The 22,873-nt window shown below is 49.8% G+C and overlaps 26 non-coding genes across 26 annotated transcripts; 9 read left to right on the top strand and 17 right to left on the bottom strand.

Annotated features, from left to right (window-relative positions):
• Nucleotides 1-819: 819 nt before the first annotated feature.
• Nucleotides 820-890, bottom strand: Trnap-cgg (transfer RNA proline (anticodon CGG)). The gene has a single exon. It is a non-coding gene; the product is annotated as a tRNA-Pro (tRNA).
• Nucleotides 891-1,125: 235 nt separating this feature from the next.
• On the top strand, nucleotides 1,126-1,198 carry Trnav-uac (transfer RNA valine (anticodon UAC)). The gene has a single exon. It is a non-coding gene; the product is annotated as a tRNA-Val (tRNA).
• Nucleotides 1,199-1,799: 601 nt separating this feature from the next.
• Nucleotides 1,800-1,871, bottom strand: Trnap-ugg (transfer RNA proline (anticodon UGG)). Its single transcript has one exon. It is a non-coding gene; the product is annotated as a tRNA-Pro (tRNA).
• Nucleotides 1,872-3,516: 1,645 nt separating this feature from the next.
• On the bottom strand, nucleotides 3,517-3,588 carry Trnap-cgg (transfer RNA proline (anticodon CGG)). Its single transcript has one exon. It is a non-coding gene; the product is annotated as a tRNA-Pro (tRNA).
• Nucleotides 3,589-3,823: 235 nt separating this feature from the next.
• Trnav-uac (transfer RNA valine (anticodon UAC)) lies at nucleotides 3,824-3,896 on the top strand. Its single transcript has one exon. It is a non-coding gene; the product is annotated as a tRNA-Val (tRNA).
• Nucleotides 3,897-4,497: 601 nt separating this feature from the next.
• On the bottom strand, nucleotides 4,498-4,569 carry Trnap-ugg (transfer RNA proline (anticodon UGG)). Its single transcript has one exon. It is a non-coding gene; the product is annotated as a tRNA-Pro (tRNA).
• Nucleotides 4,570-6,215: 1,646 nt separating this feature from the next.
• Trnap-cgg (transfer RNA proline (anticodon CGG)) lies at nucleotides 6,216-6,287 on the bottom strand. Its single transcript has one exon. It is a non-coding gene; the product is annotated as a tRNA-Pro (tRNA).
• A 235-nt stretch (nucleotides 6,288-6,522) lies between these two features.
• On the top strand, nucleotides 6,523-6,595 carry Trnav-uac (transfer RNA valine (anticodon UAC)). Its single transcript has one exon. It is a non-coding gene; the product is annotated as a tRNA-Val (tRNA).
• A 601-nt stretch (nucleotides 6,596-7,196) lies between these two features.
• On the bottom strand, nucleotides 7,197-7,268 carry Trnap-ugg (transfer RNA proline (anticodon UGG)). Its single transcript has one exon. It is a non-coding gene; the product is annotated as a tRNA-Pro (tRNA).
• Nucleotides 7,269-8,915: 1,647 nt separating this feature from the next.
• Trnap-cgg (transfer RNA proline (anticodon CGG)) lies at nucleotides 8,916-8,987 on the bottom strand. Its single transcript has one exon. It is a non-coding gene; the product is annotated as a tRNA-Pro (tRNA).
• Nucleotides 8,988-9,222: 235 nt separating this feature from the next.
• On the top strand, nucleotides 9,223-9,295 carry Trnav-uac (transfer RNA valine (anticodon UAC)). Its single transcript has one exon. It is a non-coding gene; the product is annotated as a tRNA-Val (tRNA).
• A 601-nt stretch (nucleotides 9,296-9,896) lies between these two features.
• Trnap-ugg (transfer RNA proline (anticodon UGG)) lies at nucleotides 9,897-9,968 on the bottom strand. Its single transcript has one exon. It is a non-coding gene; the product is annotated as a tRNA-Pro (tRNA).
• Nucleotides 9,969-11,616: 1,648 nt separating this feature from the next.
• Trnap-cgg (transfer RNA proline (anticodon CGG)) lies at nucleotides 11,617-11,688 on the bottom strand. The gene has a single exon. It is a non-coding gene; the product is annotated as a tRNA-Pro (tRNA).
• A 235-nt stretch (nucleotides 11,689-11,923) lies between these two features.
• On the top strand, nucleotides 11,924-11,996 carry Trnav-uac (transfer RNA valine (anticodon UAC)). Its single transcript has one exon. It is a non-coding gene; the product is annotated as a tRNA-Val (tRNA).
• Nucleotides 11,997-12,597: 601 nt separating this feature from the next.
• Nucleotides 12,598-12,669, bottom strand: Trnap-ugg (transfer RNA proline (anticodon UGG)). The gene has a single exon. It is a non-coding gene; the product is annotated as a tRNA-Pro (tRNA).
• A 1,647-nt stretch (nucleotides 12,670-14,316) lies between these two features.
• Trnap-cgg (transfer RNA proline (anticodon CGG)) lies at nucleotides 14,317-14,388 on the bottom strand. The gene has a single exon. It is a non-coding gene; the product is annotated as a tRNA-Pro (tRNA).
• A 235-nt stretch (nucleotides 14,389-14,623) lies between these two features.
• Trnav-uac (transfer RNA valine (anticodon UAC)) lies at nucleotides 14,624-14,696 on the top strand. Its single transcript has one exon. It is a non-coding gene; the product is annotated as a tRNA-Val (tRNA).
• A 601-nt stretch (nucleotides 14,697-15,297) lies between these two features.
• Trnap-ugg (transfer RNA proline (anticodon UGG)) lies at nucleotides 15,298-15,369 on the bottom strand. Its single transcript has one exon. It is a non-coding gene; the product is annotated as a tRNA-Pro (tRNA).
• Nucleotides 15,370-17,018: 1,649 nt separating this feature from the next.
• On the bottom strand, nucleotides 17,019-17,090 carry Trnap-cgg (transfer RNA proline (anticodon CGG)). The gene has a single exon. It is a non-coding gene; the product is annotated as a tRNA-Pro (tRNA).
• A 235-nt stretch (nucleotides 17,091-17,325) lies between these two features.
• Trnav-uac (transfer RNA valine (anticodon UAC)) lies at nucleotides 17,326-17,398 on the top strand. Its single transcript has one exon. It is a non-coding gene; the product is annotated as a tRNA-Val (tRNA).
• Nucleotides 17,399-17,999: 601 nt separating this feature from the next.
• Nucleotides 18,000-18,071, bottom strand: Trnap-ugg (transfer RNA proline (anticodon UGG)). Its single transcript has one exon. It is a non-coding gene; the product is annotated as a tRNA-Pro (tRNA).
• A 1,648-nt stretch (nucleotides 18,072-19,719) lies between these two features.
• Trnap-cgg (transfer RNA proline (anticodon CGG)) lies at nucleotides 19,720-19,791 on the bottom strand. Its single transcript has one exon. It is a non-coding gene; the product is annotated as a tRNA-Pro (tRNA).
• Nucleotides 19,792-20,026: 235 nt separating this feature from the next.
• Trnav-uac (transfer RNA valine (anticodon UAC)) lies at nucleotides 20,027-20,099 on the top strand. The gene has a single exon. It is a non-coding gene; the product is annotated as a tRNA-Val (tRNA).
• Nucleotides 20,100-20,700: 601 nt separating this feature from the next.
• Nucleotides 20,701-20,772, bottom strand: Trnap-ugg (transfer RNA proline (anticodon UGG)). The gene has a single exon. It is a non-coding gene; the product is annotated as a tRNA-Pro (tRNA).
• A 1,646-nt stretch (nucleotides 20,773-22,418) lies between these two features.
• Nucleotides 22,419-22,490, bottom strand: Trnap-cgg (transfer RNA proline (anticodon CGG)). The gene has a single exon. It is a non-coding gene; the product is annotated as a tRNA-Pro (tRNA).
• A 235-nt stretch (nucleotides 22,491-22,725) lies between these two features.
• Nucleotides 22,726-22,798, top strand: Trnav-uac (transfer RNA valine (anticodon UAC)). Its single transcript has one exon. It is a non-coding gene; the product is annotated as a tRNA-Val (tRNA).
• The last annotated feature ends 75 nt before the right edge of the window (nucleotides 22,799-22,873 follow it).

Consider the following 22,873-nt stretch of genomic DNA (forward strand, 5'->3'; position numbering starts at 1 on the left):
AACCGAAGCACACAACTCATAACGAAAAGATTGCGGAATGCAGTGCGAAAGCAAAACTTCGAGAAGACCAACTCTGAAGCCATCGGCGAGCTAGGAATTATTCCGCACAAGAAGCGATCATGTAGGAAGAGCGAGCCGAGGCTGTCGCTCGACCACACAATATAAATTTTTGCTTAATCCCATTTGCAGTACCGGTTCGACACTAGAATACTGCGCCTTGGTTCTTCCAAAAGCGATAGTAATAAGCACGTCGACTGCAGTGTCATTTGGGGGTAGTGAGTCAGACATGGAGAGGATATGGGGCGGGTGGGAATATGCAACGACAGGGGCATTGCAGGGCGGCCGCCGGCTCCTTTGCGCTGTGGCGCACCGGTGCCGGCGGCGGCCTGGCTTGGCTGCTGGTGCCTCCATGTAGAGCTGCCGCCGAGCCCAGGCAAAGTGCCGCTAACGAAGCGATTGCCTTTGGTGACATCTTTTGCAATAACGACTGCGCGAATCGACGGTATTCTCGTAAGGAAGGAAAGAGCAGCAGCAGCTGCCGCCGAGCCAGGCGCCGTGCCTAACACGCAGAAGGTCCCCGGCTCGATTGCGGGCGGAAACCCGTTTTCGTCCCACTCAGCAAGACACTTGCTACGATCTCTACTGTGACCATTTAAATCAACTTCAAACGTTCCATCAGCAGGGTGCACATGGCTCAAATGAAACATGAAAACGGTTTCAGAACTGGTTGTCGGATTTTAGCGCTGACTTGGAGGCCTGGAAATGCGCGAAACAGCCGCCGCCATGCGATTTGTTACCACACCGTTGTACAAAACGCAAGGACTCGTCCGGGATTTGAACCCGGACCTCCTGCACCCGAAGCAGGAATCATACCCCTAGACCAACGAGCCTATTCGTTCCGGAAAACGCACTGCATGTGAATGACGCCACCTTTGATGGTCTCACCATGTAGGGGCTGCAGCTCAGCCAGCGTTCTCCTGTCTGTCGCGGTTGGATTGTTTCCATCGACGTCTTTTACTACAGGAACTTCACGAATCGGAGGGAGCTCGTAGCCGATGCCCTTGCTAACACAGAAGACAAACTGTTGCTATACGAGTCTCCGGGAGGTACATCAAAAGAACCGTCGTTTCCGTGGTGTAGCGGTTATCACGTCTGCTTTACACGCAGAAGGTCCCCGGTTCGATCCCGGGCGGGAACACAACAATTTTAATCTATATTTCGGATTTCATTTCCGAGATGACCTCACGTCCGCGAATGCAGAGACAAGCAATGTCGTATGCTAGACGGATAGGGCGTCATTTTACTGTCAAATACTGTTGCTCTCTTATTGCACCGGTATTTGGTAACTGAGAACGCCCCTAGCTCCATTATGGCTGGCAAAATTTATAATCCGGTTCTTCAGGGCTACTTCAAGTGCGCTTGCTACTGGCTTTCCTGAGCTCACCCTACTCGCCTTGTCACAGCTCTGTCAAAGTGTGATGCTAACTAATAATGAAAAACTCTTAGCCACGCTCAATCTTACATGCCACCCCTTGGTTGTTGCCGTCGCTAGTAAGATGAGGGTAGACTGTCGCACAATTAAGCTGAATCTCCACTCACGGTGCACATATCCCGCAAAGACAACCTTGTTTTCCGTTGCATGCAAAATTACCGTCTGCCTTTCTACCGAATTCCACCTACGTACTTTACCGGTGCCGCATTCTTGTTATATCCACGTGCTATAACAGGCGTCTACTCTTCATTGAGGAGCTGCAACCGGGGCTGAGTTCCACCTACGCTTCAGCACGGTCAAAATGGCAGGGCTCGTCCGGGATTTGAACCCGGGACCTCCTGCACCCAAAGCAGGAATCATACCCCTAGACCAACGAGCCACCTGGCTGGAGCAGTCAAGTTAATCCCAAGTAGTGGGCCTCACAGGGAACACAAACTTTCACGCGAATTCGCAAGATAAACGCTTTCTGCAGGCAGCACTCACCACTGTTGAGAAGAATATTAAAGGCAACGAATAAAAAGCGAAATAACTTCATCGAGCACTGCTTATGAACAGCCGGCAGTGCCTCAGTTTCGGTATGTGGTTTCTCAGGGTTAAGAGGAGGCGAATGCACTAAACAAAAGAACATCGGGAAACCAAGCACCAACTCATAACGAAAAGATTGCAAAATATACTGCAAGCAAAATTTCCAGAAGACGGATACTGAAGACGCCGCAGACAAAAGAATTATTCTATGCAGTAACGATTATCTAGGAAGCGTGAATTGCATGTGCTGCTCCACCACACAACTTCTTTTGATACTGTTTTACTTATTCTAAATTTTCATTACCTGATCGTCTCTAAAATACTGTGCGGTTATCACCTGGTTTCCAACAGCGATAGTAGTAAGTAAATCGACTACAAAGTCTTTCAAAGTAGGTCAGACACAAAAAAAAAAAAATCGGAGCTGCGTGTAGCTCATGTCATTCTGCTTTCAATCGTGAATCTCCGGCTGGGAGTAGTGGCGTACTTCTGTAATCCAAGCTTCTGGGAGGCCGTTGTGTGGGAGAGATCTGGAAACAACTACAGATTCGACCGTTCCACGAGCTCAGGAACGGCCGCGATGCCTTCATCGAGCTCTGCAGATCGACAGATGATAGTGTGGAAATTTCGGCAAGCGGTGGCTAAGGGTTAAGAGAAGCCAAACACACTAAACACAAGAAAGTCGGGAAACCGAAGCACACAACTCATAACGAAAAGATTGCGGAATGCAGTGCGAAAGCAAAACTTCGAGAAGACCAACTCTGAAGCCATCGGCGAGCTAGGAATTATTCCGCACAAGAAGCGATCATGTAGGAAGAGCGAGCCGAGGCTGTCGCTCGACCACACAATAAATTTTTGCTTAATCCCAATTTGCAGTACCGGTTCGACACTAGAATACTGCGCCTTGGTTCTTCCAAAAGCGATAGTAATAAGCACGTCGACTGCAGTGTCATTTGGGGTAGTGAGTCAGACATGGAGAGGATATGGGGCGGGTGGAATATGCAACGACAGGGGCATTGCAGGGCGGCCGCCGGCTCCTTGCGCTGTGGCGCACCGGTGCCGGCGGCGGCCTGGCTTGGCTGCTGGTGCCTCCATGTAGAGCTGCCGCCGAGCCCAGGCAAAGTGCCGCTAACGAAGCGATTGCCTTTGGTGACATCTTTTGCAATAACGACTGCGCGAATCGACGGTATCTCGTAAGGAAGGAAAGAGCAGCAGCAGCTGCCGCCGAGCCCAGGCGCCGTGCCTAACACGCAGAAGGTCCCCGGCTCGATTGCGGGCGGAAACCCGTTTTCGTCCCACTCAGCAAGACACTTGCTACGATCTCTACTGTGACCATTTAAATCAACTTCAAACGTTCCATCAGCAGGGTGCACATGGCTCAAATGAAACATGAAACGGTTTCAGAACTGGTTGTCGGATTTTAGCGCTGACTTGGAGGCCTGGAAATGCGCGAAACAGCCGCCGCCATGCGATTTGTTACCACACCGTTGTACAAAACGCAAGGACTCGTCCGGGATTTGAACCCGGGACCTCCTGCACCCGAAGCAGGAATCATACCCCTAGACCAACGAGCCTATTCGTTCCGAAAACGCACTGCATGTGAATGACGCCACCTTTGATGGTCTCACCATGTAGGGCTGCAGCTCAGCCAGCGTTCTCCCTGTCTGTCGCGGTTGGATTGTTTCCATCGACGTCTTTTACTACAGGAACTTCACGAATCGGAGGGAGCTCGTAGCCGATGCCCTTGCTAACACAGAAGACAAACTGTTGCTATTACGAGTCTCCGGGTGGTACATGAAAAGAACCGTCGTTTCCGTGGTGTAGCGGTTATCACGTCTGCTTTACACGCAGAAGGTCCCCGGTTCGATCCCGGGCGGGAACACAACAATTTTAATCTATATTTCGGATTTCATTTCCGAGATGACCTCACGTCCGCGAATGCAGAGACAAGCAATGTCGTATGCTAGACGGATAGGGCGTCATTTTACTGTCAAATACTGTTGCTCTCTTATTGCACCGGTATTTGGTAACTGAGAACGCCCCTAGCTCCATTATGGCTGGCAAAATTTATAATCCGGTTCTTCAGGGCTACTTCAAGTGCGCTTGCTACTGGCTTTCCTGAGCTCACCCTACTCGCCTTGTCACAGCTCTGTCAAAGTGTGATGCTAACTAATAATGAAAAACTCTTAGCCACGCTCAATCTTACATGCCACCCCTTGGTTGTTGCCGTCGCTAGTAAGATGAGGGTAGACTGTCGCACAATTAAGCTGAATCTCCACTCACGGTGCACATATCCCGCAAAGACAACCTTGTTTTCCGTTGCATGCAAAATTACCGTCTGCCTTTCTACCGAATTCCACCTACGTACTTTACCGGTGCCGCATTCTTGTTATATCCACGTGCTATAACAGGCGTCTACTCTTCATTGAGGAGCTGCAACCGGGGCTGAGTTCCACCTACGCTTCAGCACGGTCAAAATGGCAGGGCTCGTCCGGGATTTGAACCCGGGACCTCCTGCACCCAAAGCAGGAATCATACCCCTAGACCAACGAGCCACCTGGCTGGAGCAGTCAAGTTAATCCCAAGTAGTGGGCCTCACAGGGAACACAAACTTTCACGCGAATTCGCAAGATAAACGCTTTCTGCAGGCAGCACTCACCACTGTTGAGAAGAATATTAAAGGCAACGAATAAAAAGCGAAATAACTTCATCGAGCACTGCTTATGAACAGCCGGCAGTGCCTCAGTTTCGGTATGTGGTTTCTCAGGGTTAAGAGGAGGCGAATGCACTAAACAAAAGAACATCGGGAAACCAAGCACCAACTCATAACGAAAAGATTGCAAAATATACTGCAAGCAAAATTTCCAGAAGACGGATACTGAAGACGCCGCAGACAAAAGAATTATTCTATGCAGTAACGATTATCTAGGAAGCGTGAATTGCATGTGCTGCTCCACCACACAACTTCTTTTGATACTGTTTTACTTATTCTAAATTTTCATTACCTGATCGTCTCTAAAATACTGTGCGGTTATCACCTGGTTTCCAACAGCGATAGTAGTAAGTAAATCGACTACAAAGTCTTTCAAAGTAGGTCAGACACAAAAAAAAAAAAAATCGGAGCTGCGTGTAGCTCATGTCATTCTGCTTTCAATCGTGAATCTCCGGCTGGGAGTAGTGGCGTACTTCTGTAATCCAAGCTTCTGGGAGGCCGTTGTGTGGGAGAGATCTGGAAACAACTACAGATTCGACCGTTCCACGAGCTCAGGAACGGCCGCGATGCCTTCATCGAGCTCTGCAGATCGACAGATGATAGTGTGGAAATTTCGGCAAGCGGTGGCTAAGGGTTAAGAGAAGCCAAACACACTAAACACAAGAAAGTCGGGAAACCGAAGCACACAACTCATAACGAAAAGATTGCGGAATGCAGTGCGAAAGCAAAACTTCGAGAAGACCAACTCTGAAGCCATCGGCGAGCTAGGAATTATTCCGCACAAGAAGCGATCATGTAGGAAGAGCGAGCCGAGGCTGTCGCTCGACCACACAATAAATTTTTGCTTAATCCCAATTTGCAGTACCGGTTCGACACTAGAATACTGCGCCTTGGTTCTTCCAAAAGCGATAGTAATAAGCACGTCGACTGCAGTGTCATTTGGGGTAGTGAGTCAGACATGGAGAGGATATGGGGCGGGTGGAATATGCAACGACAGGGGCATTGCAGGGCGGCCGCCGGCTCCTTGCGCTGTGGCGCACCGGTGCCGGCGGCGGCCTGGCTTGGCTGCTGGTGCCTCCATGTAGAGCTGCCGCCGAGCCCAGGCAAAGTGCCGCTAACGAAGCGATTGCCTTTGGTGACATCTTTTGCAATAACGACTGCGCGAATCGACGGTATCTCGTAAGGAAGGAAAGAGCAGCAGCAGCTGCCGCCGAGCCCAGGCGCCGTGCCTAACACGCAGAAGGTCCCCGGCTCGATTGCGGGCGGAAACCCGTTTTCGTCCCACTCAGCAAGACACTTGCTACGATCTCTACTGTGACCATTTAAATCAACTTCAAACGTTCCATCAGCAGGGTGCACATGGCTCAAATGAAACATGAAACGGTTTCAGAACTGGTTGTCGGATTTTAGCGCTGACTTGGAGGCCTGGAAATGCGCGAAACAGCCGCCGCCATGCGATTTGTTACCACACCGTTGTACAAAACGCAAGGACTCGTCCGGGATTTGAACCCGGGACCTCCTGCACCCGAAGCAGGAATCATACCCCTAGACCAACGAGCCTATTCGTTCCGAAAACGCACTGCATGTGAATGACGCCACCTTTGATGGTCTCACCATGTAGGGCTGCAGCTCAGCCAGCGTTCTCCCTGTCTGTCGCGGTTGGATTGTTTCCATCGACGTCTTTTACTACAGGAACTTCACGAATCGGAGGGAGCTCGTAGCCGATGCCCTTGCTAACACAGAAGACAAACTGTTGCTATTACGAGTCTCCGGGTGGTACATGAAAAGAACCGTCGTTTCCGTGGTGTAGCGGTTATCACGTCTGCTTTACACGCAGAAGGTCCCCGGTTCGATCCCGGGCGGGAACACAACAATTTTAATCTATATTTCGGATTTCATTTCCGAGATGACCTCACGTCCGCGAATGCAGAGACAAGCAATGTCGTATGCTAGACGGATAGGGCGTCATTTTACTGTCAAATACTGTTGCTCTCTTATTGCACCGGTATTTGGTAACTGAGAACGCCCCTAGCTCCATTATGGCTGGCAAAATTTATAATCCGGTTCTTCAGGGCTACTTCAAGTGCGCTTGCTACTGGCTTTCCTGAGCTCACCCTACTCGCCTTGTCACAGCTCTGTCAAAGTGTGATGCTAACTAATAATGAAAAACTCTTAGCCACGCTCAATCTTACATGCCACCCCTTGGTTGTTGCCGTCGCTAGTAAGATGAGGGTAGACTGTCGCACAATTAAGCTGAATCTCCACTCACGGTGCACATATCCCGCAAAGACAACCTTGTTTTCCGTTGCATGCAAAATTACCGTCTGCCTTTCTACCGAATTCCACCTACGTACTTTACCGGTGCCGCATTCTTGTTATATCCACGTGCTATAACAGGCGTCTACTCTTCATTGAGGAGCTGCAACCGGGGCTGAGTTCCACCTACGCTTCAGCACGGTCAAAATTGCAGGGCTCGTCCGGGATTTGAACCCGGGACCTCCTGCACCCAAAGCAGGAATCATACCCCTAGACCAACGAGCCACCTGGCTGGAGCAGTCAAGTTAATCCCAAGTAGTGGGCCTCACAGGGAACACAAACTTTCACGCGAATTCGCAAGATAAACGCTTTCTGCAGGCAGCACTCACCACTGTTGAGAAGAATATTAAAGGCAACGAATAAAAAGCGAAATAACTTCATCGAGCACTGCTTATGAACAGCCGGCAGTGCCTCAGTTTCGGTATGTGGTTTCTCAGGGTTAAGAGGAGGCGAATGCACTAAACAAAAGAACATCGGGAAACCAAGCACCAACTCATAACGAAAAGATTGCAAAATATACTGCAAGCAAAATTTCCAGAAGACGGATACTGAAGACGCCGCAGACAAAAGAATTATTCTATGCAGTAACGATTATCTAGGAAGCGTGAATTGCATGTGCTGCTCCACCACACAACTTCTTTTGATACTGTTTTACTTATTCTAAATTTTCATTACCTGATCGTCTCTAAAATACTGTGCGGTTATCACCTGGTTTCCAACAGCGATAGTAGTAAGTAAATCGACTACAAAGTCTTTCAAAGTAGGTCAGACACAAAAAAAAAAAAAAATCGGAGCTGCGTGTAGCTCATGTCATTCTGCTTTCAATCGTGAATCTCCGGCTGGGAGTAGTGGCGTACTTCTGTAATCCAAGCTTCTGGGAGGCCGTTGTGTGGGAGAGATCTGGAAACAACTACAGATTCGACCGTTCCACGAGCTCAGGAACGGCCGCGATGCCTTCATCGAGCTCTGCAGATCGACAGATGATAGTGTGGAAATTTCGGCAAGCGGTGGCTAAGGGTTAAGAGAAGCCAAACACACTAAACACAAGAAAGTCGGGAAACCGAAGCACACAACTCATAACGAAAAGATTGCGGAATGCAGTGCGAAAGCAAAACTTCGAGAAGACCAACTCTGAAGCCATCGGCGAGCTAGGAATTATTCCGCACAAGAAGCGATCATGTAGGAAGAGCGAGCCGAGGCTGTCGCTCGACCACACAATAAATTTTTGCTTAATCCCAATTTGCAGTACCGGTTCGACACTAGAATACTGCGCCTTGGTTCTTCCAAAAGCGATAGTAATAAGCACGTCGACTGCAGTGTCATTTGGGGTAGTGAGTCAGACATGGAGAGGATATGGGGCGGGTGGAATATGCAACGACAGGGGCATTGCAGGGCGGCCGCCGGCTCCTTGCGCTGTGGCGCACCGGTGCCGGCGGCGGCCTGGCTGGGCTGCTGGTGCCTCCATGTAGAGCTGCCGCCGAGCCCAGGCAAAGTGCCGCTAACGAAGCGATTGCCTTTGGTGACATCTTTTGCAATAACGACTGCGCGAATCGACGGTATCTCGTAAGGAAGGAAAGAGCAGCAGCAGCTGCCGCCGAGCCCAGGCGCCGTGCCTAACACGCAGAAGGTCCCCGGCTCGATTGCGGGCGGAAACCCGTTTTCGTCCCACTCAGCAAGACACTTGCTACGATCTCTACTGTGACCATTTAAATCAACTTCAAACGTTCCATCAGCAGGGTGCACATGGCTCAAATGAAACATGAAACGGTTTCAGAACTGGTTGTCGGATTTTAGCGCTGACTTGGAGGCCTGGAAATGCGCGAAACAGCCGCCGCCATGCGATTTGTTACCACACCGTTGTACAAAACGCAAGGACTCGTCCGGGATTTGAACCCGGGACCTCCTGCACCCGAAGCAGGAATCATACCCCTAGACCAACGAGCCTATTCGTTCCGAAAACGCACTGCATGTGAATGACGCCACCTTTGATGGTCTCACCATGTAGGGCTGCAGCTCAGCCAGCGTTCTCCCTGTCTGTCGCGGTTGGATTGTTTCCATCGACGTCTTTTACTACAGGAACTTCACGAATCGGAGGGAGCTCGTAGCCGATGCCCTTGCTAACACAGAAGACAAACTGTTGCTATTACGAGTCTCCGGGTGGTACATGAAAAGAACCGTCGTTTCCGTGGTGTAGCGGTTATCACGTCTGCTTTACACGCAGAAGGTCCCCGGTTCGATCCCGGGCTGGAACACAACAATTTTAATCTATATTTCGGATTTCATTTCCGAGATGACCTCACGTCCGCGAATGCAGAGACAAGCAATGTCGTATGCTAGACGGATAGGGCGTCATTTTACTGTCAAATACTGTTGCTCTCTTATTGCACCGGTATTTGGTAACTGAGAACGCCCCTAGCTCCATTATGGCTGGCAAAATTTATAATCCGGTTCTTCAGGGCTACTTCAAGTGCGCTTGCTACTGGCTTTCCTGAGCTCACCCTACTCGCCTTGTCACAGCTCTGTCAAAGTGTGATGCTAACTAATAATGAAAAACTCTTAGCCACGCTCAATCTTACATGCCACCCCTTGGTTGTTGCCGTCGCTAGTAAGATGAGGGTAGACTGTCGCACAATTAAGCTGAATCTCCACTCACGGTGCACATATCCCGCAAAGACAACCTTGTTTTCCGTTGCATGCAAAATTACCGTCTGCTTTTCTACCGAATTCCACCTACGTACTTTACTGGTGCCGCATTCTTGTTATATCCACGTGCTATAACAGGCGTCTACTCTTCATTGAGGAGCTGCAACCGGGGCTGAGTTCCACCTACGCTTCAGCACGGTCAAAATGGCAGGGCTCGTCCGGGATTTGAACCCGGGACCTCCTGCACCCAAAGCAGGAATCATACCCCTAGACCAACGAGCCACCTGGCTGGAGCAGTCAAGTTAATCCCAAGTAGTGGGCCTCACAGGGAACACAAACTTTCACGCGAATTCGCAAGATAAACGCTTTCTGCAGGCAGCACTCACCACTGTTGAGAAGAATATTAAAGGCAACGAATAAAAAGCGAAATAACTTCATCGAGCACTGCTTATGAACAGCCGGCAGTGCCTCAGTTTCGGTATGTGGTTTCTCAGGGTTAAGAGGAGGCGAATGCACTAAACAAAAGAACATCGGGAAACCAAGCACCAACTCATAACGAAAAGATTGCAAAATATACTGCAAGCAAAATTTCCAGAAGACGGATACTGAAGACGCCGCAGACAAAAGAATTATTCTATGCAGTAACGATTATCTAGGAAGCGTGAATTGCATGTGCTGCTCCACCACACAACTTCTTTTGATACTGTTTTACTTATTCTAAATTTTCATTACCTGATCGTCTCTAAAATACTGTGCGGTTATCACCTGGTTTCCAACAGCGATAGTAGTAAGTAAATCGACTACAAAGTCTTTCAAAGTAGGTCAGACACAAAAAAAAAAAAAAAATCGGAGCTGCGTGTAGCTCATGTCATTCTGCTTTCAATCGTGAATCTCCGGCTGGGAGTAGTGGCGTACTTCTGTAATCCAAGCTTCTGGGAGGCCGTTGTGTGGGAGAGATCTGGAAACAACTACAGATTCGACCGTTCCACGAGCTCAGGAACGGCCGCGATGCCTTCATCGAGCTCTGCAGATCGACAGATGATAGTGTGGAAATTTCGGCAAGCGGTGGCTAAGGGTTAAGAGAAGCCAAACACACTAAACACAAGAAAGTCGGGAAACCGAAGCACACAACTCATAACGAAAAGATTGCGGAATGCAGTGCGAAAGCAAAACTTCGAGAAGACCAACTCTGAAGCCATCGGCGAGCTAGGAATTATTCCGCACAAGAAGCGATCATGTAGGAAGAGCGAGCCGAGGCTGTCGCTCGACCACACAATAAATTTTTGCTTAATCCCAATTTGCAGTACCGGTTCGACACTAGAATACTGCGCCTTGGTTCTTCCAAAAGCGATAGTAATAAGCACGTCGACTGCAGTGTCATTTGGGGTAGTGAGTCAGACATGGAGAGGATATGGGGCGGGTGGAATATGCAACGACAGGGGCATTGCAGGGCGGCCGCCGGCTCGTTGCGCTGTGGCGCACCGGTGCCGGCGGCGGCCTGGCTGGGCTGCTGGTGCCTCCATGTAGAGCTGCCGCCGCGCCCAGGCAAAGTGCCGCTAACGAAGCGATTGCCTTTGGTGACATCTTTTGCAATAACGACTGCGCGAATCGACGGTATCTCGTAAGGAAGGAAAGAGCAGCAGCAGCTGCCGCCGAGCCCAGGCGCCGTGCCTAACACGCAGAAGGTCCCCGGCTCGATTGCGGGCGGAAACCCGTTTTCGTCCCACTCAGCAAGACACTTGCTACGATCTCTACTGTGACCATTTAAATCAACTTCAAACGTTCCATCAGCAGGGTGCACATGGCTCAAATGAAACATGAAACGGTTTCAGAACTGGTTGTCGGATTTTAGCGCTGACTTGGAGGCCTGGAAATGCGCGAAACAGCCGCCGCCATGCGATTTGTTACCACACCGTTGTACAAAACGCAAGGACTCGTCCGGGATTTGAACCCGGGACCTCCTGCACCCGAAGCAGGAATCATACCCCTAGACCAACGAGCCTATTCGTTCCGAAAACGCACTGCATGTGAATGACGCCACCTTTGATGGTCTCACCATGTAGGGCTGCAGCTCAGCCAGCGTTCTCCCTGTCTGTCGCGGTTGGATTGTTTCCATCGACGTCTTTTACTACAGGAACTTCACGAATCGGAGGGAGCTCGTAGCCGATGCCCTTGCTAACACAGAAGACAAACTGTTGCTATTACGAGTCTCCGGGTGGTACATCAAAAGAACCGTCGTTTCCGTGGTGTAGCGGTTATCACGTCTGCTTTACACGCAGAAGGTCCCCGGTTCGATCCCGGGCTGGAACACAACAATTTTAATCTATATTTCGGATTTCATTTCCGAGATGACCTCACGTCCGCGAATGCAGAGACAAGCAATGTCGTATGCTAGACGGATAGGGCGTCATTTTACTGTCAAATACTGTTGCTCTCTTATTGCACCGGTATTTGGTAACTGAGAACGCCCCTAGCTCCATTATGGCTGGCAAAATTTATAATCCGGTTCTTCAGGGCTACTTCAAGTGCGCTTGCTACTGGCTTTCCTGAGCTCACCCTACTCGCCTTGTCACAGCTCTGTCAAAGTGTGATGCTAACTAATAATGAAAAACTCTTAGCCACGCTCAATCTTACATGCCACCCCTTGGTTGTTGCCGTCGCTAGTAAGATGAGGGTAGACTGTCGCACAATTAAGCTGAATCTCCACTCACGGTGCACATATCCCGCAAAGACAACCTTGTTTTCCGTTGCATGCAAAATTACCGTCTGCTTTTCTACCGAATTCCACCTACGTACTTTACTGGTGCCGCATTCTTGTTATATCCACGTGCTATAACAGGCGTCTACTCTTCATTGAGGAGCTGCAACCGGGGCTGAGTTCCACCTACGCTTCAGCACGGTCAAAATGGCAGGGCTCGTCCGGGATTTGAACCCGGGACCTCCTGCACCCAAAGCAGGAATCATACCCCTAGACCAACGAGCCACCTGGCTGGAGCAGTCAAGTTAATCCCAAGTAGTGGGCCTCACAGGGAACACAAACTTTCACGCGAATTCGCAAGATAAACGCTTTCTGCAGGCAGCACTCACCACTGTTGAGAAGAATATTAAAGGCAACGAATAAAAAGCGAAATAACTTCATCGAGCACTGCTTATGAACAGCCGGCAGTGCCTCAGTTTCGGTATGTGGTTTCTCAGGGTTAAGAGGAGGCGAATGCACTAAACAAAAGAACATCGGGAAACCAAGCACCAACTCATAACGAAAAGATTGCAAAATATACTGCAAGCAAAATTTCCAGAAGACGGATACTGAAGACGCCGCAGACAAAAGAATTATTGTATGCAGTAACGATTATCTAGGAAGCGTGAATTGCATGTGCTGCTCCACCACACAACTTCTTTTGATACTGTTTTACTTATTCTAAATTTTCATTACCTGATCGTCTCTAAAATACTGTGCGGTTATCACCTGGTTTCCAACAGCGATAGTAGTAAGTAAATCGACTACAAAGTCTTTCAAAGTAGGTCAGACACAAAAAAAAAAAAAAATCGGAGCTGCGTGTAGCTCATGTCATTCTGCTTTCAATCGTGAATCTCCGGCTGGGAGTAGTGGCGTACTTCTGTAATCCAAGCTTCTGGGAGGCCGTTGTGTGGGAGAGATCTGGAAACAACTACAGATTCGACCGTTCCACGAGCTCAGGAACGGCCGCGATGCCTTCATCGAGCTCTGCAGATCGACAGATGATAGTGTGGAAATTTCGGCAAGCGGTGGCTAAGGGTTAAGAGAAGCCAAACACACTAAACACAAGAAAGTCGGGAAACCGAAGCACACAACTCATAACGAAAAGATTGCGGAATGCAGTGCGAAAGCAAAACTTCGAGAAGACCAACTCTGAAGCCATCGGCGAGCTAGGAATTATTCCGCACAAGAAGCGATCATGTAGGAAGAGCGAGCCGAGGCTGTCGCTCGACCACACAATAAATTTTTGCTTAATCCCAATTTGCAGTACCGGTTCGACACTAGAATACCGCGCCTTGGTTCTTCCAAAAGCGATAGTAATAAGCACGTCGACTGCAGTGTCATTTGGGGTAGTGAGTCAGACATGGAGAGGATATGGGGCGGGTGGAATATGCAACGACAGGGGCATTGCAGGGCGGCCGCCGGCTCGTTGCGCTGTGGCGCACCGGTGCCGGCGGCGGCCTGGCTGGGCTGCTGGTGCCTCCATGTAGAGCTGCCGCCGCGCCCAGGCAAAGTGCCGCTAACGAAGCGATTGCCTTTGGTGACATCTTTTGCAATAACGACTGCGCGAATCGACGGTATCTCGTAAGGAAGGAAAGAGCAGCAGCAGCTGCCGCCGAGCCCAGGCGCCGTGCCTAACACGCAGAAGGTCCCCGGCTCGATTGCGGGCGGAAACCCGTTTTCGTCCCACTCAGCAAGACACTTGCTACGATCTCTACTGTGACCATTTAAATCAACTTCAAACGTTCCATCAGCAGGGTGCACATGGCTCAAATGAAACATGAAACGGTTTCAGAACTGGTTGTCGGATTTTAGCGCTGACTTGGAGGCCTGGAAATGCGCGAAACAGCCGCCGCCATGCGATTTGTTACCACACCGTTGTACAAAACGCAAGGACTCGTCCGGGATTTGAACCCGGGACCTCCTGCACCCGAAGCAGGAATCATACCCCTAGACCAACGAGCCTATTCGTTCCGAAAACGCACTGCATGTGAATGACGCCACCTTTGATGGTCTCACCATGTAGGGCTGCAGCTCAGCCAGCGTTCTCCCTGTCTGTCGCGGTTGGATTGTTTCCATCGACGTCTTTTACTACAGGAACTTCACGAATCGGAGGGAGCTCGTAGCCGATGCCCTTGCTAACACAGAAGACAAACTGTTGCTATTACGAGTCTCCGGGTGGTACATGAAAAGAACCGTCGTTTCCGTGGTGTAGCGGTTATCACGTCTGCTTTACACGCAGAAGGTCCCCGGTTCGATCCCGGGCGGGAACACAACAATTTTAATCTATATTTCGGATTTCATTTCCGAGATGACCTCACGTCCGCGAATGCAGAGACAAGCAATGTCGTATGCTAGACGGATAGGGCGTCATTTTACTGTCAAATACTGTTGCTCTCTTATTGCACCGGTATTTGGTAACTGAGAACGCCCCTAGCTCCATTATGGCTGGCAAAATTTATAATCCGGTTCTTCAGGGCTACTTCAAGTGCGCTTGCTACTGGCTTTCCTGAGCTCACCCTACTCGCCTTGTCACAGCTCTGTCAAAGTGTGATGCTAACTAATAATGAAAAACTCTTAGCCACGCTCAATCTTACATGCCACCCCTTGGTTGTTGCCGTCGCTAGTAAGATGAGGGTAGACTGTCGCACAATTAAGCTGAATCTCCACTCACGGTGCACATATCCCGCAAAGACAACCTTGTTTTCCGTTGCATGCAAAATTACCGTCTGCCTTTCTACCGAATTCCACCTACGTACTTTACCGGTGCCGCATTCTTGTTATATCCACGTGCTATAACAGGCGTCTACTCTTCATTGAGGAGCTGCAACCGGGGCTGAGTTCCACCTACGCTTCAGCACGGTCAAAATGGCAGGGCTCGTCCGGGATTTGAACCCGGGACCTCCTGCACCCAAAGCAGGAATCATACCCCTAGACCAACGAGCCACCTGGCTGGAGCAGTCAAGTTAATCCCAAGTAGTGGGCCTCACAGGGAACACAAACTTTCACGCGAATTCGCAAGATAAACGCTTTCTGCAGGCAGCACTCACCACTGTTGAGAAGAATATTAAAGGCAACGAATAAAAAGCGAAATAACTTCATCGAGCACTGCTTATGAACAGCCGGCAGTGCCTCAGTTTCGGTATGTGGTTTCTCAGGGTTAAGAGGAGGCGAATGCACTAAACAAAAGAACATCGGGAAACCAAGCACCAACTCATAACGAAAAGATTGCAAAATATACTGCAAGCAAAAATTCCAGAAGACGGATACTGAAGACGCCGCAGACAAAAGAATTATTCTATGCAGTAACGATTATCTAGGAAGCGTGAATTGCATGTGCTGCTCCACCACACAACTTCTTTTGATACTGTTTTACTTATTCTAAATTTTCATTACCTGATCGTCTCTAAAATACTGTGCGGTTATCACCTGGTTTCCAACAGCGATAGTAGTAAGTAAATCGACTACAAAGTCTTTCAAAGTAGGTCAGACACAAAAAAAAAAAAAAAAATCGGAGCTGCGTGTAGCTCATGTCATTCTGCTTTCAATCGTGAATCTCCGGCTGGGAGTAGTGGCGTACTTCTGTAATCCAAGCTTCTGGGAGGCCGTTGTGTGGGAGAGATCTGGAAACAACTACAGATTCGACCGTTCCACGAGCTCGGGAACGGCCGCGATGCCTTCATCGAGCTCTGCAGATCGACAGATGATAGTGTGGAAATTTCGGCAAGCGGTGGCTAAGGGTTAAGAGAAGCCAAACACACTAAACACAAGAAAGTCGGGAAACCGAAGCACACAACTCATAACGAAAAGATTGCGGAATGCAGTGCGAAAGCAAAACTTCGAGAAGACCAACTCTGAAGCCATCGGCGAGCTAGGAATTATTCCGCACAAGAAGCGATCATGTAGGAAGAGCGAGCCGAGGCTGTCGCTCGACCACACAATAAATTTTTGCTTAATCCCAATTTGCAGTACCGGTTCGACACTAGAATACTGCGCCTTGGTTCTTCCAAAAGCGATAGTAATAAGCACGTCGACTGCAGTGTCATTTGGGGTAGTGAGTCAGACATGGAGAGGATATGGGGCGGGTGGAATATGCAACGACAGGGGCATTGCAGGGCGGCCGCCGGCTCCTTGCGCTGTGGCGCACCGGTGCCGGCGGCGGCCTGGCTGGGCTGCTGGTGCCTCCATGTAGAGCTGCCGCCGAGCCCAGGCAAAGTGCCGCTAACGAAGCGATTGCCTTTGGTGACATCTTTTGCAATAACGACTGCGCGAATCGACGGTATCTCGTAAGGAAGGAAAGAGCAGCAGCAGCTGCCGCCGAGCCCAGGCGCCGTGCCTAACACGCAGAAGGTCCCCGGCTCGATTGCGGGCGGAAACCCGTTTTCGTCCCACTCAGCAAGACACTTGCTACGATCTCTACTGTGACCATTTAAATCAACTTCAAACGTTCCATCAGCAGGGTGCACATGGCTCAAATGAAACATGAAACGGTTTCAGAACTGGTTGTCGGATTTTAGCGCTGACTTGGAGGCCTGGAAATGCGCGAAACAGCCGCCGCCATGCGATTTGTTACCACACCGTTGTACAAAACGCAAGGACTCGTCCGGGATTTGAACCCGGGACCTCCTGCACCCGAAGCAGGAATCATACCCCTAGACCAACGAGCCTATTCGTTCCGAAAACGCACTGCATGTGAATGACGCCACCTTTGATGGTCTCACCATGTAGGGCTGCAGCTCAGCCAGCGTTCTCCCTGTCTGTCGCGGTTGGATTGTTTCCATCGACGTCTTTTACTACAGGAACTTCACGAATCGGAGGGAGCTCGTAGCCGATGCCCTTGCTAACACAGAAGACAAACTGTTGCTATTACGAGTCTCCGGGTGGTACATGAAAAGAACCGTCGTTTCCGTGGTGTAGCGGTTATCACGTCTGCTTTACACGCAGAAGGTCCCCGGTTCGATCCCGGGCGGGAACACAACAATTTTAATCTATATTTCGGATTTCATTTCCGAGATGACCTCACGTCCGCGAATGCAGAGACAAGCAATGTCGTATGCTAGACGGATAGGGCGTCATTTTACTGTCAAATACTGTTGCTCTCTTATTGCACCGGTATTTGGTAACTGAGAACGCCCCTAGCTCCATTATGGCTGGCAAAATTTATAATCCGGTTCTTCAGGGCTACTTCAAGTGCGCTTGCTACTGGCTTTCCTGAGCTCACCCTACTCGCCTTGTCACAGCTCTGTCAAAGTGTGATGCTAACTAATAATGAAAAACTCTTAGCCACGCTCAATCTTACATGCCACCCCTTGGTTGTTGCCGTCGCTAGTAAGATGAGGGTAGACTGTCGCACACATAAGCTGAATCTCCACTCACGGTGCACATATCCCGCAAAGACAACCTTGTTTTCCGTTGCATGCAAAATTACCGTCTGCCTTTCTACCGAATTCCACCTACGTACTTTACTGGTGCCGCATTCTTGTTATATCCACGTGCTATAACAGGCGTCTACTCTTCATTGAGGAGCTGCAACCGGGGCTGAGTTCCACCTACGCTTCAGCACGGTCAAAATGGCAGGGCTCGTCCGGGATTTGAACCCGGGACCTCCTGCACCCAAAGCAGGAATCATACCCCTAGACCAACGAGCCACCTGGCTGGAGCAGTCAAGTTAATCCCAAGTAGTGGGCCTCACAGGGAACACAAACTTTCACGCGAATTCGCAAGATAAACGCTTTCTGCAGGCAGCACTCACCACTGTTGAGAAGAATATTAAAGGCAACGAATAAAAAGCGAAATAACTTCATCGAGCACTGCTTATGAACAGCCGGCAGTGCCTCAGTTTCGGTATGTGGTTTCTCAGGGTTAAGAGGAGGCGAATGCACTAAACAAAAGAACATCGGGAAACCAAGCACCAACTCATAACGAAAAGATTGCAAAATATACTGCAAGCAAAATTTCCAGAAGACGGATACTGAAGACGCCGCAGACAAAAGAATTATTCTATGCAGTAACGATTATCTAGGAAGCGTGAATTGCATGTGCTGCTCCACCACACAACTTCTTTTGATACTGTTTTACTTATTCTAAATTTTCATTACCTGATCGTCTCTAAAATACTGTGCGGTTATCACCTGGTTTCCAACAGCGATAGTAGTAAGTAAATCGACTACAAAGTCTTTCAAAGTAGGTCAGACACAAAAAAAAAAAAAAAATCGGAGCTGCGTGTAGCTCATGTCATTCTGCTTTCAATCGTGAATCTCCGGCTGGGAGTAGTGGCGTACTTCTGTAATCCAAGCTTCTGGGAGGCCGTTGTGTGGGAGAGATCTGGAAACAACTACAGATTCGACCGTTCCACGAGCTCGGGAACGGCCGCGATGCCTTCATCGAGCTCTGCAGATCGACAGATGATAGTGTGGAAATTTCGGCAAGCGGTGGCTAAGGGTTAAGAGAAGCCAAACACACTAAACACAAGAAAGTCGGGAAACCGAAGCACACAACTCATAACGAAAAGATTGCGGAATGCAGTGCGAAAGCAAAACTTCGAGAAGACCAACTCTGAAGCCATCGGCGAGCTAGGAATTATTCCGCACAAGAAGCGATCATGTAGGAAGAGCGAGCCGAGGCTGTCGCTCGACCACACAATAAATTTTTGCTTAATCCCAATTTGCAGTACCGGTTCGACACTAGAATACTGCGCCTTGGTTCTTCCAAAAGCGATAGTAATAAGCACGTCGACTGCAGTGTCATTTGGGGTAGTGAGTCAGACATGGAGAGGATATGGGGCGGGTGGAATATGCAACGACAGGGGCATTGCAGGGCGGCCGCCGGCTCCTTGCGCTGTGGCGCACCGGTGCCGGCGGCGGCCTGGCTGGGCTGCTGGTGCCTCCATGTAGAGCTGCCGCCGAGCCCAGGCAAAGTGCCGCTAACGAAGCGATTGCCTTTGGTGACATCTTTTGCAATAACGACTGCGCGAATCGACGGTATCTCGTAAGGAAGGAAAGAGCAGCAGCAGCTGCCGCCGAGCCCAGGCGCCGTGCCTAACACGCAGAAGGTCCCCGGCTCGATTGCGGGCGGAAACCCGTTTTCGTCCCACTCAGCAAGACACTTGCTACGATCTCTACTGTGACCATTTAAATCAACTTCAAACGTTCCATCAGCAGGGTGCACATGGCTCAAATGAAACATGAAACGGTTTCAGAACTGGTTGTCGGATTTTAGCGCTGACTTGGAGGCCTGGAAATGCGCGAAACAGCCGCCGCCATGCGATTTGTTACCACACCGTTGTACAAAACGCAAGGACTCGTCCGGGATTTGAACCCGGGACCTCCTGCACCCGAAGCAGGAATCATACCCCTAGACCAACGAGCCTATTCGTTCCGAAAACGCACTGCATGTGAATGACGCCACCTTTGATGGTCTCACCATGTAGGGCTGCAGCTCAGCCAGCGTTCTCCCTGTCTGTCGCGGTTGGATTGTTTCCATCGACGTCTTTTACTACAGGAACTTCACGAATCGGAGGGAGCTCGTAGCCGATGCCCTTGCTAACACAGAAGACAAACTGTTGCTATTACGAGTCTCCGGGTGGTACATTAAAAGAACCGTCGTTTCCGTGGTGTAGCGGTTATCACGTCTGCTTTACACGCAGAAGGTCCCCGGTTCGATCCCGGGCGGGAACACAACAATTTTAATCTATATTTCGGATTTCATTTCCGAGATGACCTCACGTCCGCGAATGCAGAGACAAGCAATGTCGTATGCTAGACGGATAGGGCGTCATTTTACTGTCAAATACTGTTGCTCTCTTATTGCACCGGTATTTGGTAACTGAGAACGCCCCTAGCTCCATTATGGCTGGCAAAATTTATAATCCGGTTCTTCAGGGCTACTTCAAGTGCGCTTGCTACTGGCTTTCCTGAGCTCACCCTACTCGCCTTGTCACAGCTCTGTCAAAGTGTGATGCTAACTAATAATGAAAAACTCTTAGCCACGCTCAATCTTACATGCCACCCCTTGGTTGTTGCCGTCGCTAGTAAGATGAGGGTAGACTGTCGCACAATTAAGCTGAATCTCCACTCACGGTGCACATATCCCGCAAAGACAACCTTGTTTTCCGTTGCATGCAAAATTACCGTCTGCTTTTCTACCGAATTCCACCTACGTACTTTACTGGTGCCGCATTCTTGTTATATCCACGTGCTATAACAGGCGTCTACTCTTCATTGAGGAGCTGCAACCGGGGCTGAGTTCCACCTACGCTTCAGCACGGTCAAAATGGCAGGGCTCGTCCGGGATTTGAACCCGGGACCTCCTGCACCCAAAGCAGGAATCATACCCCTAGACCAACGAGCCACCTGGCTGGAGCAGTCAAGTTAATCCCAAGTAGTGGGCCTCACAGGGAACACAAACTTTCACGCGAATTCGCAAGATAAACGCTTTCTGCAGGCAGCACTCACCACTGTTGAGAAGAATATTAAAGGCAACGAATAAAAAGCGAAATAACTTCATCGAGCACTGCTTATGAACAGCCGGCAGTGCCTCAGTTTCGGTATGTGGTTTCTCAGGGTTAAGAGGAGGCGAATGCACTAAACAAAAGAACATCGGGAAACCAAGCACCAACTCATAACGAAAAGATTGCAAAATATACTGCAAGCAAAATTTCCAGAAGACGGATACTGAAGACGCCGCAGACAAAAGAATTATTCTATGCAGTAACGATTATCTAGGAAGCGTGAATTGCATGTGCTGCTCCACCACACAACTTCTTTTGATACTGTTTTACTTATTCTAAATTTTCATTACCTGATCGTCTCTAAAATACTGTGCGGTTATCACCTGGTTTCCAACAGCGATAGTAGTAAGTAAATCGACTACAAAGTCTTTCAAAGTAGGTCAGACACAAAAAAAAAAAAAATCGGAGCTGCGTGTAGCTCATGTCATTCTGCTTTCAATCGTGAATCTCCGGCTGGGAGTAGTGGCGTACTTCTGTAATCCAAGCTTCTGGGAGGCCGTTGTGTGGGAGAGATCTGGAAACAACTACATATTCGACCGTTCCACGAGCTCAGGAACGGCCGCGATGCCTTCATCGAGCTCTGCAGATCGACAGATGATAGTGTGGAAATTTCGGCAAGCGGTGGCTAAGGGTTAAGAGAAGCCAAACACACTAAACACAAGAAAGTCGGGAAACCGAAGCACACAACTCATAACGAAAAGATTGCGGAATGCAGTGCGAAAGCAAAACTTCGAGAAGACCAACTCTGAAGCCATCGGCGAGCTAGGAATTATTCCGCACAAGAAGCGATCATGTAGGAAGAGCGAGCCGAGGCTGTCGCTCGACCACACAATAAATTTTTGCTTAATCCCAATTTGCAGTACCGGTTCGACACTAGAATACTGCGCCTTGGTTCTTCCAAAAGCGATAGTAATAAGCACGTCGACTGCAGTGTCATTTGGGGTAGTGAGTCAGACATGGAGAGGATATGGGGCGGGTGGAATATGCAACGACAGGGGCATTGCAGGGCGGCCGCCGGCTCCTTGCGCTGTGGCGCACCGGTGCCGGCGGCGGCCTGGCTGGGCTGCTGGTGCCTCCATGTAGAGCTGCCGCCGAGCCCAGGCAAAGTGCCGCTAACGAAGCGATTGCCTTTGGTGACATCTTTTGCAATAACGACTGCGCGAATCGACGGTATCTCGTAAGGAAGGAAAGAGCAGCAGCAGCTGCCGCCGAGCCCAGGCGCCGTGCCTAACACGCAGAAGGTCCCCGGCTCGATTGCGGGCGGAAACCCGTTTTCGTCCCACTCAGCAAGACACTTGCTACGATCTCTACTGTGACCATTTAAATCAACTTCAAACGTTCCATCAGCAGGGTGCACATGGCTCAAATGAAACATGAAACGGTTTCAGAACTGGTTGTCGGATTTTAGCGCTGACTTGGAGGCCTGGAAATGCGCGAAACAGCCGCCGCCATGCGATTTGTTACCACACCGTTGTACAAAACGCAAGGACTCGTCCGGGATTTGAACCCGGGACCTCCTGCACCCGAAGCAGGAATCATACCCCTAGACCAACGAGCCTATTCGTTCCGAAAACGCACTGCATGTGAATGACGCCACCTTTGATGGTCTCACCATGTAGGGCTGCAGCTCAGCCAGCGTTCTCCCTGTCTGTCGCGGTTGGATTGTTTCCATCGACGTCTTTTACTACAGGAACTTCACGAATCGGAGGGAGCTCGTAGCCGATGCCCTTGCTAACACAGAAGACAAACTGTTGCTATTACGAGTCTCCGGGTGGTACATGAAAAGAACCGTCGTTTCCGTGGTGTAGCGGTTATCACGTCTGCTTTACACGCAGAAGGTCCCCGGTTCGATCCCGGGCGGGAACACAACAATTTTAATCTATATTTCGGATTTCATTTCCGAGATGACCTCACGTCCGCGAATGCAGAGACAAGCAATGT

This window comes from Schistocerca serialis, chromosome 2 (genome assembly GCF_023864345.2).
Source record: "Schistocerca serialis cubense isolate TAMUIC-IGC-003099 chromosome 2, iqSchSeri2.2, whole genome shotgun sequence".
In the NCBI taxonomy this organism is placed as follows: domain Eukaryota; kingdom Metazoa; phylum Arthropoda; class Insecta; order Orthoptera; family Acrididae; genus Schistocerca; species Schistocerca serialis.